This window comes from Corvus moneduloides, chromosome 1 (assembly GCF_009650955.1).
Source record: "Corvus moneduloides isolate bCorMon1 chromosome 1, bCorMon1.pri, whole genome shotgun sequence".
NCBI classification, from domain to species: Eukaryota; Metazoa; Chordata; class Aves; order Passeriformes; family Corvidae; genus Corvus; species Corvus moneduloides.
The window spans coordinates 121854928-121867726 of record NC_045476.1 but is presented as its reverse complement, the minus strand read 5'-3'; the positions used below and the strand labels follow the sequence as shown (position 1 = coordinate 121867726).

At 39.7% G+C, this 12799-nt stretch overlaps 1 long non-coding RNA gene across 1 annotated transcript; it reads right to left on the bottom strand.

The window, feature by feature from the left end:
• Positions 1–9267: 9267 nt before the first annotated feature.
• On the bottom strand, positions 9268–11151 carry LOC116449651. Its single transcript, XR_004242496.1, has 3 exons — positions 11024–11151; positions 10787–10795; positions 9268–9279 (listed from the first exon to the last, which is right to left on the bottom strand). It is a non-coding gene; the product is annotated as an uncharacterized LOC116449651 (long non-coding RNA).
• Between the last annotated feature and the right edge of the window lie 1648 nt (positions 11152–12799).

The following is a 12799-nucleotide window of genomic DNA, read 5'->3' as shown; positions in this document are numbered from 1 at the left end:
CCACATCATGACTTGTGCTTCTGTGCAGGTGTGCCTGGATACAAACTGCTAATACTTTTAAAGTCTACGCTCCATGAGATTAGAAAAAAATGACTGTGATAAAAATAGAAAGACTAAAATACCACTTGTTCTTGAAAAAATCCATTGGAAATTAATTTTATACTACTCAAATAATTTCTACTGAGTTAAACAAAAACTAAGCCCCACCTGCAGTGCTGCATCCAGGTCTGGGGTCCCCAGCACAGGAAGGACATGGACATGTTGGAGAAAATCCAGAGGAGGCCACCAAGATAATTTGAGGGATGGAGCACCTCTCCAAGGAAAGGATGAGACAATTGGGATTGTTTAGTCTGGAGAAGAGTGAGCCAGTTGTGGCCTTCCTGTGTCTGAAGGGAGCCTACAAGAAAGATGGAAAGAGTCTATTTACAAAAGCATGTGGTGACAGGATAAGGGGTAATGGATTCAAACTGAGCTTAGTCTCTGGCCTAGTGAAAGCTGTCCCTGTCCGTGGCAGGGAGTTGGAACTAGATGATCTTTTAGGTCCCCCCCAACATTAGTGTAAAGAAAGATATCTAAAACCAAGTCACAGACTAGCATTTTATTAGTCTTGCATTTGTAGCACATTCCATGAAATGTCAGAAAAAATTATTAAAGATAACAGTTGACTACAGCATCCTAAAAAATCTTCAGAACTAAATTTTAAGGAATTTTTATAAATCTTATCAGAGTGCATAATGTAATGCATTACATAAATCCTTTTCAGAGTAGGTAATTTACATGCACAAATAATTACTTTGAAGGAAGTGAAGCAATAAAGCTAAAAGCACCAGATCTAGCAACACTGTTGTTCCCTCAGGCAAGCTGGTACTAAAGGCTCCTAATTGTCCTTAGGATAACGGTGGGCTATAGAATGCCACAAGAAGGGATAATATAAGGATTACCCATCTGACATAAAATTCAGAAACATAAAGCATGATCTCCATTTTTCTGTCTAAGTTTTATCCTGAATTTACTCACTTTAGTATACTAAATAGACACAGTTACGCTGCTATAAAGACATCCACATTTTTTATTTATTAAAAAAAAATAGGGAAATATCTATATGTTGTAATGCTAGACCATAGTGCATTTCATTTACCTCGTGCAATGAACGTGTGTCCATGCCAAAAGCACAATGCTAATAATCTAAGAACATTCATACTACAACAGTCAAAGGTGGATAAAGATGCACTTCACTACCAGATAGGAGAATTTCTTCAACATTCTTTAGCTGATCTTCAGAGTCCTTCATTGAAATCTGCATTAAAGGTGTCATTTTACCTTTAATGCAGATCCTTATCATTCAGTCAATTTTCTCCTCTCTCTCTCTTTCTCTCTCTTTCTTTCTCCCATTCTCTCAAATATCCTGAAAATAACCTTCAGCTTCTTTAAAACATAAAGCTTTGGCGTTTTGGAGAAACCGTAATGAGCCAATAAACCCAATTTGGAGGCTGGTTAGTACCACATAAATTAATTTCCCTGCTAAATGATCAGAGTCACATCCACCTTTTTCCCTACCATCTGCCTCACAACAAAGTTGGCACTGTACTCCTTTGAGAGGTGGACTGTAAAAGTGTCATTTAGGAAAGGCTTATTAACAAAACCCTTTCTAAGTTCCAATTTTCCTGTTCCAGGGTAATGATCACAGGCAGCATATATATACCGTTAGCAGGAAACAGTCAAATGTCCATATGGCATGCACTTAAATAAATAATATTGAAGAAAAAAAAAGTAAATGGAATGTGTGTATGGATCTATACAAATATTCACCTTCGTTTTCAGGGATTTTCCTATGTAGCTGACCACAACAATTCTGCCAGTTGTTAGTTCTGCCTATGAAGGAACAGTCCCTGCCAGCTGGGGTATTTCCCACTTGCCTCTGGACTATATAAACAAGCCCTTTGCCACACCTGTAAAATTGCACTGGAACAGACCACTTTTCCTGAGCTTGCTCTTAATTCCACCTCCCCCTTCTGATGTGTGACAGACATTCAGAGCCACTCACTTGGCCATCTGATTCAGTTCCTCAGCTGCTGGGCACCCTGGCTTTGGCTGGAGATGCTCCTACCCTCCTGGGACTCTGGAGCACCACTCCCAGATAGCAGCGCCCGGGCTGTGCCAGCTCTCAGAGGGAAATCACACACACAGGACAGAAGGCTCCCTGAAACCCATTCGGATTTCTAGTGCACCTATTACTCTTGTTTGGGTTTATCTGCTATTTCCTGCCTATTTTCTTCCCCTTACCACACAAATGCTTTTCCTTCCTCTCTGTGTGATGTGGAAAAGCAAGCTGGCTTTGGAGTTTGCAAAAGCTGCACAGACTCTCTGAGCTTAGCTTAGCCCTCATGTTTACCAAGCGTTGTAAAGCAGGAAACCATCCAAACGTGGTTCCTAAATTCTGATTAAAAACACTGCCCTGAAAATTTTTACTTGTTATGAATACATATACATAGATACTACGATTTTCTTTATATTGAGAAGCCTGCAGTGAAGGTAAGGAAGTCTTAAATTTAGACAAGGACTTTCACTTTGTTTTTCCAGTAATAAAAAATATAGGGTGACAAAATTGATTCATGGGACAGCAGAGCAATAAGTTTTTCCCTGTGAAGGAGGTCAGGAAGAAGTTGAATACTCAAGTTAAAATGTCAGAGTCAGAATTAAACAGTTCCACCAAATGGGATTTTACTTGCAATGAAGTTATTTTGCAGCTAATGGTGCTGTTCCTTCCTGGACCAAGGTGCCATGGGGTCATGAGCTTTCAGACAGGGGACCAGTGCCAACGTGACATACAAGCATCATGTTATGTGCTTCTCTTTCACCAAATGTCCTACAGCTTGCTGTTGTTCTATCATACATAGTGTGGATAGCAGCCTTGGTTTATTTTAAGAAATAAGACATAGGTTTTTTCTCCAAATTTTTAAAACCTCCATTTTTTTCCCCCTTAACACTAGCCCTAAATCCTGAAGTAGTAATAGGAATTACTTGGGTTTCAACGTTCTCTCCTTTCTAAACAACTGGAAAAGACATAATTAAAAGAGTTTCCATAACCTTCTATCTTATTAAGTATAATTAGATTCTTTAGTATTATTTTTCTCTCTTAAAACTTATTTCACCTGCTTTGTTTTTATAGGTGTTCTTGGGAGAACTGTGTTTTAATAAATTATTTTCAATAAATCTACTTAAGAAACTCATCAGACAGTTTGAGCTACAAAACCAGTAGCAGCAACCACATGAGTCAAATTTCACTTCAAAGAAGCTTTTGAAACCATACTGTGGATTTCTAATCTGTTTTTTGTCCTCAAAATTGAATCTAAGTGACTTGAATGCAAATTAAAAATAGCAAACTATATGACTGCAAAGTTCAAAACCTACACCACAGAATTACTAACAGTCTTTCTTTCAGATCTATTGTCTCCCTAAATTTAGAAAGAATTGAAAACTTCCTTTTTCCCCACTGAAAAACTAGCACTGCCAGTAGATCATCTAGTAAACTTAACATACTGAACCTTTACTTCACCTTTCTCATGGCCACAGTGATACTAGAAACTCTGGAGTACATGCATGTTGCAGTATAGCAACACCAACATTAGGTAATAACACATCCAAACTATCTCCATGTCTCAGATTCAGTAAACTGAAGAGGCAGAAGCTTCTGTTTGCTCTTGCCAGTAGCTCAGGAGGTTCTTCTCTATTTCATAATTCTGGAGATCAGTGCAGGTTTTCTGTTAATTATGGGAGAACATTCTTGTTCTTACCCAGTCTTCACTGCTACCTGCCTCTCAGGTCCTGAAAACATGGATATGCCTATTTTCGGTAAGGAGAGTTTGCTTAAAAATCATCACTGGCACTGTTTGTTAGCTAAATTCTGTGCTCTAGGACTGGGGTGAGCACCTGGAGGTCTCTTCAGTTTGGTTAGGTCTGAAAACTGGCAAAATAATTCTCCTGCATTTTTCAGGAATTCCAAATAATTTCCATCTGAATGATGGTTAACTGAAATCTCTGGCCTCCTCACAGCTAGTTTCTGTTTCTCTTCCTGAATTATGGAGCTCTCCAATGTCCCAGAAATGGAAATTATCCTGGGGAAGAAAACTGTGTGTAGGTTTCTGTCTGAACCCATAAAAAAAAGTGAAAAATGCTTTCAAGTAACAAAAGGTAGCTTTCTTACAGCAGGAGGCATAGCCACGTATCCCTTCACGGCAGCCTCTTCGTTAAATGATGGATAGTTGGGAGCTATTTGCTACCTGGCACACTGCTGAGCCAGATTTCCTCCCCTATGGAACAAACCACACTGCACTTCTTAAGAAAGTTTAAAAATACATTTTCCTGAGGTTTGTGGCTGAGTTGAGTATAGGAAATATTCTATTAAAAAAAGAAGAAAAAGAATTTAAAAAGACATCTAAGATGATTCAAAATTACAACAAATGCTTTAAAATTACTGCTTGCCTTTCTCTTATTTCTATCCTCAATATGTTACAAACACAGCCTATATTTAATTCCTGTATACAGCTTCAGAACCATCTCAGTGCCAGCTAAAAACATAGGATTTGTTTACACTGGTCATAAAAACACTGCTCAAAGTACCCAAAACCTCAGTTTGTCAAGAGAACATTAATCTGTTCAATTTTCCACCTTGTACATGATCAAAAGAAGCAGAACTCTGCTAGCCCTTCATGCAAATAAAATCATGTGCACAAGGCACACTGTTAGTATTATCACCAGAGACATACTGTGTATTCATATAAGGCTATTTTAATGTGTTTCTGGTGTATCATAGCTTTTTATAGACATGGTTGCCGATTTTAAAACAAAGACATTTGTGTTAGCTTGCTAAAAAACAAACCTAAAGCTCAGAAATATAACTACTATTTCTGTGTATGTATTTTTGGCACAAATACAAATTCTTTTAGGGTACATTACTTGGTATTCTGCAGATGAAAATGAGCCTGGTCTTTGCATGTTTTCAGCTGACTGGATGCAAATCTTTGAAGATGCAGAAGCTACATAACAATATTTAAGATGACATTGTGTTTGAGGAGGCAAGTCCACCTCAAGTACAACACCACACTATTTAGAAAGCTTGCAAGACTTATTAACCTGACCACAGCACCGTGTTAAATGTGGCTCTGCCATTTCTTATTTTGTTCTGAACATATTCAGACATGAGACACCCTGGACAGCTACATTTTGAAATCCAGTTGTGAATATACAATGCTCAGATAGAAGGAAGGCATAAACAAATCCACTCTAAGTTGTTGTCTGCTCAGTTTCTACAGTCAACCAACTTCAGCAAAACAAGCAGCAGGGTGAAGCTGCAGAACCTGAACCTGTTCCCTCCTTCTGGAGCACAGTGAAAGGCTGCAGTGACTGCCACCAAGAAGGACTGGAGATATATTTTGAAACTGTTTAGATGCTCATCCTGAATATGCCACAACATAAGGGAGATCTGTATAAATTTCTTTCTGGGAAGTAACCACTCTCAGAATAATAAAGGGGTTTTATATACATGTATTTAGAAGCCAGTTTATTTCTGAACAGACACTAGAAGAGCATACTTTTAAATATGAGAAACTTCAAAACTAAAAGGGAAGACAGAAGGTAATTTGAGGATGTTCCAAGTATCGCAGCAGAAGCAGCCTTCACGTCCAATCTGGATTTCAAACTCACTTTCCAAGTGCCCACACTGCCCTCTTTCAAACCTTGGGGAAGGGTGATTTTTTAGCTCATCTCCTGTTTTGGCTGCGATTTTGATGTTGTTCTCTTCAGGAACCACCCACCCATGTTTGCTGTGCTATTTCCTTGTTGGATCTTCCATTTATCCTTCTTTCTGCCCTGCTCTTCAGTTTTGAATCCTCCCTTCTCTGATCATGTCCATGAATTTCTGGGGAAGGTGGCAACTCCAGAAGGCAGAGGAAGACCTAGTGTGTGAAGCTAGGACAGGGCAAAGAAACTTCCTTTCCACAGACCTGCCACACACTTTTAAAAGAAATTAACTGACAAACTTCTGATATACTGATATACTCCCCATATAGCCTAAATTTCGTCTAAACCTTATAATAATGCATCTTTAAAACTAAAATTAAAAAAAAAATAAAAAAATTTAAAAATATATCTAAGATGATACAAAATTACAACAAAGCTTAATGTAACTGAGCAAATGTGCCATGACAGTATGTACTGGTACATCTAAGAGATTCCTTCTCAGCTGGCGCACAGAACAAATGGAGTGAATAGGCAGGCAGAAAAAGCAAAGATAACTCCTTTCCAAGCATCATTACATTCCTCCTCTCCCCCACACATGTGCACTCTAAAGCAGAGTTTCGTGGGCTGTGCTCATGTCAGGCTCTGAAGGTCTCGAAGTTTTCATGTCTGCATGTCCCACACATGATACCAAGTGCCTGGTGCAGGGGACATTTCTTATGTGCCTCATTCAGAATTTCAGTGGCACCTACTCAGCATTTTGACACATCAGTGCCCTGCTGAGTGCTCTGTTCATGCCATCTGGAGCAAGCCCTAGGTCATACTACCAGGACAAGTCATCTATACCAAGCCCTACAGCTCTGGGCCGCGGCTAAAAAAACCCCAAACCCAAATAAAATCTTCAAGTCTATTGGAAACCAGCTCAGCTTTACCAGGTGTAAGGACATGGTCTTCAGAACAATGTTCCATGAATAGAAGAGAGCTCATCTGTTTAAGAGCTGTGTTTGAGAAAACTTCTTGTTAAACTGTGTGACTGGGGACCATGTCTGGGGAGAGACTGAGGTTCTGCTTCACACAGCCAGATGCATTTTCTCCACTTGTATTCTGACCAAAGCAAAGCCATCCAGGACTGAAAATAATATAGCTGGTGGATGTGGGCTGATCCTTGCTGCTGAGACAAGCCCTGAGGGGCAGGACTAAATACTGTAAGTGTAGCACTGAGCAGGTATCCGCACACACAGACCTGCCTCGCTTCAGGCACAGGTTTGCTGTGGTTCAGCTGGCTCCTGGCACTGACTGAGCACAAACAGCACTGCCTGCTCCCTGAAGGTCATACCCAAAAAGAATTTGGCTTGTTTAACATAGAATAACAAAAGCCAAGAGAACATTTGTCTTCTAAGTATATAAACTATGTAAACTCTGGAGGCAGACATCTGCTTAAGTTTAAAATTAACCTTTGATCAGAGACAGGCATAGTCTGTGCTCAGATAAACTTGGGTATAAACATGTGAACAGTGAGGGTCTGAACCAGCCTTCTGGTGGGAATTGCAGGCAGCTTTGGAGGGGAAGGCAGGAGAGCACAGGAGGAGGACAAAGGTATATTAAAGCTGTCTAGGGACTGTAATTAGGGGTGAATCACAAGCTGTGAAGGAAAAACAAACAACCCAAACCAACCATAAAACCAAGAAGAAAGTAAAAAAGATGGTAATGGTTAAGCTAACAGAATACCAGCCTGTAAACTGTTTACAGTCTGTCTGCTGTAATCAATAGAGAAATTTTGCTGAGATTGGAAGCCTGAAGTCAGAGAGATACAGAACTGGTGATTGCATAAATGTCAGTCTGTGTAAGAGTGTGAGGAGCCAACGACTGTGCAGGGAACAAGTTACTCAGATGCTGCTGCCACTCAGAAAAAAGTAAAGCTTATTTGGCTAAGAGGTAAAGGTGGTGTTTTCTGTGTACACATGATGGTACCAACTATTTCACTCTTCCAAAATCCTTGTTTCTTTTGGTTATTCAGGGTTCTATTCCTTTGAAAATTTTCAGTGGTTAGTTTGCAAATACCTGATTTATGCTTCTTTTTTTTGGTTTGGTCTGGGTTAGGTTGGGTTGGGGTTTGAGGGTTTGGTGGGGTTTGTTTAGTTGGTTGGTTTTGGTTTGGTTTTGTTGTTGTTGATTTTTTTTTTTGAGGTAAAAGCTTGAATTTTGTTGTGTGAGGGAAATAAATCAGTTAGGGTAACAGCACAGCTACTCTGAGAACCTTGTTCTCCCTTACAGTTTTGAGGAGCAGTTAGGAAGATCACCAGCTCTCTCCCAAAGACACAGGACATACACAGGGAAAGAAATTCAGTGGGGATAAATGTGGGGAAGGGATAGCTTCTGCCGTTGCTGTTGTGTTAAGGTTTTACTTGTTTTGGACTTAGTCTTGCTGGTGGTGAGTTCTGGGGTTTGCTGCTTGGAATTTTCTTCTTTGGTTTGACTTTTTGATGAAGCTGCAGCTAGGGAGTGGCAGCCTCTCTATGGCTCACTGGCAGCCAGCTGCTCTTTCTGCAATCTATCACTTTGCAAAGAAATATTCTCTTAGCTGACAAGACAGCTAGACCATTTCCATTGTTTTGAAGAGCCTGTGGAAGCTTGGAAGTGGGCAAAGGCACTTGGTGTGGTCACATGAATGTTTTTATATCACTTATCATACTTTCTGAAGTAGCCTTAAGATAAGTAATGACATCACTGAACTAGCAGAGCTACAAACCTGTCAAGCACTTGGGAGAAGCATGGGAGATGCTTCCCACTTTAGGCTGAGACCTTTTGAGAGTGCAAGTGGGATTTGTCTGAAACAACAAAGAGGAAGAGCTGGAAAGATGGTGCAAATATGCCAACAAACTTGAAGACTTTTTTTGTCTTTGACCAAATGGTTTGACAGTTTGCACTATGTCTGTGAATGATGAAGTGCTTGGAAAGTCGTTGCTGACCTCTTTCAAGTCTCTCCAAAAATGTGCAAAGGGGTTACCTTTGTAGATGCTCTGTAGTTACCTCTGAAGGCCTCCAGGACATCCCAGTAATCCACCTCCAGCAGGAATAGCGATCCTCAGTGAAGTACACTATATTTGGCCTTTCTGTGATGGAAAAACAGATACTCTGTCAGTCCTGCTGACTTCTGCAGTTAACCCAGTGCTTCCTAGATAGTGTTTTGGGGTTTTTTTTCCCCTGAAATATGTTACCATTGTGCACGTCTGTGATAAAATATATTACCCTTGACTGGTCAAGTGGTCCTCTCTGATTCTCTGCAGAGATGTATTGTGACATTGAACCACCAGGTACTGCAGGCGTAGTGCTCAGATACTAGAATGGCAGGGAACTTAAATATCTAGAAAGATCCCTGACAAATGATACACTCTGCAGACAAACCTCTGCCAAATTCTATTCAAATAGCAAAGGGATAATGTGAATATGACTCTAATGAAGGAAGGCTAGAGTTGCCATAATGCATGCAGGTGCAATTGCTCCAAATCTCTCTTAAAATCCATTTTCCTGCCAGTGCTCATTCTTCCTTTAAACAGAAGTTAATACTCTGCTGACATTACTGAACTCCATCATGCTCATTATCTCAGGCTAGCATTTAGATCAGGTTTTTGGAGGTGAAAGACCAATTCATTAACTCTATTGTGTCACTCAATGACATCCTGTGGAGAGATCATAAGTCAGATGGGGGTGTCACTGCTGTAAGATAAAAGACAGCTATAAAGTAGGAAGACAACTGGTATAATTCACAAAAATGAGGGAAAAATTACTCTATAGCCTTTAATTTCTATTCATAATTCAGGTTTTAAGTATGTTATTTAGATAACAGTGCATCTGAGGGATTTTTTTTATGAGTTTCAAATATGGAATGGAAGAGGTTATTGGTTGGTTACTTGTTTTTGGTTTAAAGGAAAAAATAAATAGAGGTAACAAGTAACACAGTAATCCCTGTTTAAAAAAATAATAAAAAAATGGGTGCTTTAAATCCAGATGTGTTGAAATGCCCACATACATTAATTTGTCTTAGCTTAAAGGGGGAAAAAAAAAGTGTTCATAAAATTATTACTTTCTCAAAAAGAAAGTATTATGAAATTGTTTTAACTGTTGATAAAGAAAGAAATGGCTGCCAGGAATCAAAATCCACCTATTTGATTAAAATAAAATCTCCATACTGTTTCTTAAGGTTAAAGAAAATGTTTATTTTTAGAATACTCTCTGGAGTATTCTAAAATAATTTTTCTCTCTGAAAGAGAGAAAAATTCTCTCTGGACTTTTATATAGAAAGTAGTTTCCTACTGCTACTACTTATGACTGAACATGAAGTTTCTTAGTTTGCACATGGGAAATTAACAAGCAAAAATATTTTTTGTGCTTGTAGTCGAGTTTTTCCCAGAAAATTTTCAAACATGAGCTTTTACCAGTGTAATTAACAACTATTTAATGTGAAGAAGCAGGGTCAAATAAGGAACGGCTTTGCCAGAGAGCTCTGGAGCCTCTATTCAGCTTCCCTCTACCTGTTACTCAATAAAACTGTGGGAAATCATAGAATCATGGAATGGTTTGGGTTGGAAGGGACCTTAAAGATCATCTGGTTCCAAACCCCTTGCCATGGGCAGGGACACACTCCATTAGACCAGGTTGCTCAAAACCTCATCCAACCTGGTCTTGAACACTCCCAGGCATGGGGCATCCACAGCTTCTCTGGGAGAAGATGGGCAACCTATTCCAGTGTCTCACCATCCTCACATTCAGGAATTTCTTCCTGAATCTAATCTAAACCTACTCTCTTGCAATTTAAAGCCACCTCCCCTTCTCTTACTGCTACAAGACCACAGCATGTTCTGGTACTTCAATACCTTTTGGTAAACTCCCTCCTTCAGCTGATGGCACTGGGATTTCCAGCAGGTAACACAGGCCGAGGGCTGGGAGCAAACACAAAACCAGCAGCTGTTCATCAGTCACTGCATGAAAAGCAACAGCACCACTCTCACAACTTTTATGGTCTTGAGCTATCCAAAAAAAAAAAAAAAACCACCCACAACTTGGGAAACCTAAGATGTTCTTCAGTTTCTAATGTATTCACAGAATCACAGAATGGGTCAGGTTGGAAGGGACCACAGTGGGTCAGCAGGTCCAACCTCCCTGCTCAAGCAGGCTCATTCTAGAGCACATGGCACAGGATTGTGTGCAGATGGTTCTTGAGTATGTTCAGTGAGGGAAATTCCACAACCTCTCTGGGCAATCTGTTTCATTGCATGGTAACTCTCACAGTAAAGAAGTTCTTCCTCATACTCAGGTGGAAATTCCTGAGCATCAGTTTCTGTCCATTGTCTCTTGTCCTATTGCTTGGCATCACTGAGAAGAGCCTGGCTCCATCCTCTTGTCACTCTCCCTTCAGATACTCATATATTGATGAGATGCTCAAACCCTCTTACCCCAATAAATCCTGGGATTTGTTTTACTATTTTCCCCTTCATATTCATTATTGATAAAAATTAGTGCAGTTTCCAAGCTGTACATAAAAGTAGAAACAAGTTTTCCTTTCTCCTAGCTGGTTTGGAAACAGCTACCTTCCCTTCCTCCCCCTGCCCCCACTTCAGCTGACTCCCTTTAATGCTAAGATAAGTGAGAAATCCCTTTTTCAGATCCTTTAAAAATTAAAACCACAGTTGAAAGGAAACATAGAAAAAAAGAAATTCTAAAGTGGTATCAATCTTCCTATTATTAATGCAGTTATTTATTGATCAATTTGGTTCCTCTTTACTGTGTTATCTGGGAGAATCCTTTGTTCTATTTTCGTCTGGATTGAAGCGCTCTTCACAAAACCTTTCTTTATGTTTCATCCATGTTATCTCTTTTGTCCCCCCTCCCCACACCCTGCAACTTTAAGCTGCAGTCATTTGCAATATTTTCTGCTATTAACAGACGGGTTGAATTTTTTTTTTCATCTGGTAGCAGCTCGGTAATTGGAAACCTAAGAGTCACTTAATATAGAGATCACTGAGAATCATAAACCATTTTCTTCTTGACCTTTTCCACCAAAACATTAGCTTCTGAGTCAGCCTGCTTTGAGGCTACAGAAGCACTACATATTGTTATGTTGGTTTCTGACTTCAAGCAATTCTTTTCTTTCATTTCCTCCTATTTTTAGCATCTGAAGGCTGAAATTTTACAATATGCTATTGCTCTTTTTTTTCCCGGGAACAAATGTCAGCGCATCAAAAGCTCACCACTTTTGTGTGGTGTCACTTGAGATCACTGGGAAAAAATACTTTGTAAGCCTCCTTTTTGAATCATTAACTGTGGGCGCTACTATGAATAGTTTTCACAAAACTTCTGGGATCAGTTATTTCAGCATCACTTCACTGCTAAGTAAAATCCATAAAGACTCTCAACACTGAACAAGGGGGCAAAAAAATAAACATTATCCCAAAGGTGAAGGGGTATGAGATCAAAACATTTCTCTCGTATGTAGCTTTTGTATGGGTTTTGGTATATGCCTCGTGGTGTTTTTTCTATCAGTTACATAGTATTTGCAATGAAAAGAACTGTACACATTCACATATGCATATACTTGAGTTGTTCACCTCCTCTCTCTCTGTTTAGATGCCAGTCCTAAATCTTCCAGACCTGAAATGCTTTCTGTAGCAATCCTATCCTCTCACAACCATACAATAGTTGTTAATTAGGAAAAGAACTTTGAATCTCTAGGAAAATGGTTCACATCATCTTTCTGATCTATGGTTATCAAGGCGAGGGGATTGTGGGGCCACTGCAAACACATTTGGCAGATACAGATGAAGGCCACAGTAGCTCCCCTGTTGCCTTTGGTGTGCTGCCACAGAAATTCACCTTCAGTGTATGTACATAGTTATGTCATGGTCCTATAGCTGTGGCTGTGGACAGGGTCAATCTCCTCATGGCATACACAGCTGCAACTCCTATACAACCTTAGCTGCACCAAGTATGTATTAAAGAGCTAGAAGGACCCTTATTTTTTCTTGATAATCAATAATTACCTTTCCTGCCACCTGGCCAGAGGTGT